The sequence below is a fragment of the Sparus aurata genome, chromosome 1 (genome assembly GCF_900880675.1).
Source record: "Sparus aurata chromosome 1, fSpaAur1.1, whole genome shotgun sequence".
Classification (NCBI taxonomy): Eukaryota; Metazoa; Chordata; class Actinopteri; order Spariformes; family Sparidae; genus Sparus; species Sparus aurata.
The window spans coordinates 24353931-24355087 of record NC_044187.1 but is presented as its reverse complement, the minus strand read 5'-3'; positions in this window follow the sequence as shown (position 1 = coordinate 24355087).

The following is a 1157-nucleotide window of genomic DNA, read 5'->3' as shown; positions in this document are numbered from 1 at the left end:
GCATGGATTAAGTATAGAGTCCATTCACATCACAGTATATATTCAATTTACTTACATTGAACAATAGATAGATAGATAGATAGATATACTTTATTGATCCCAAGCTGGGAAATTACGGTGTAATTTCATAACAACAGACTATGGCTGACCTGACGCGTATATATTTGTTTGGTTTTCTGGCATTTCTGTATTCTCAGTCACCAAGTACTTCAGTCATCATTAGTCTTCTATGGTGCTTTTCATCGGAGACTACGCAGTAAATTCCTGAGTCATTCACAATAAGTGCACACACATCACAACATAGCTTAGGTGTGCAGCAGTGCAGCTCCTCAGTAATGCACCATGTCATCTTTTTTACTAATCTGGGATTGACTAATCCCCCTTCGTTCCTGATCCAGCCCCACAGGCTGAGAGAGGCAGAGACGAACAGGTCTCCTCAGCTGTAGTGAGGGGATTCATTGTGGGTGCTTCATGGTGACCCTGCTGTCTGTCTGGCTGCAGGGTGGTGGGTTTTGGGGACCATGTGCACCACCATCATGGTGCTCTCCACCCTGGCTCTAGTCCTGCGCCAGCGTTTTATCAGCCGAGTCAAGACGTAAGTTGTTGTTGTGTTAACCTTTTTCTTTGCAGGGCAGGGTTTAACTAGTCATTCATGTACATTTTTGATGCGGCCATAATATATATTTCATTCTGTTTCAGATAATCTCATCAACAAAAATTATGGTACTACATGTACCAGATGTTGTGGGCTAAAACAAAGCATACTATACTTATTCATATTTTGGGTGGAATTTTACTTTTATTGGTCAGTGATAGTGAACAAAGAGCCGCGGGAGAGACAGGGGGCCAGACTATGTAGCATGCACAGTAACCATTCAGCTGTAAAGGTGCTCAAACCTTTTCATACACTTCCAGAAAGACCCATTAAATGACCCTAGTGTGTCTAATTAGTACCTCCATCCATTGTTTGTTTGTTGGCCACATCAGAAGAGACACACAAGATTTATGTCAGTTCTGATTTATGTCAGCCCTCCTGGTCATCTCAGCCAAAATAATGAGTCTAGTCTAGTGTTTGAGGAGCAACTCTTAACTCTTGTTGAAATGAATTTGGTTTAATTCAGTGGTACACCAAATTTCCTATGTCTGCTCCTATTTTG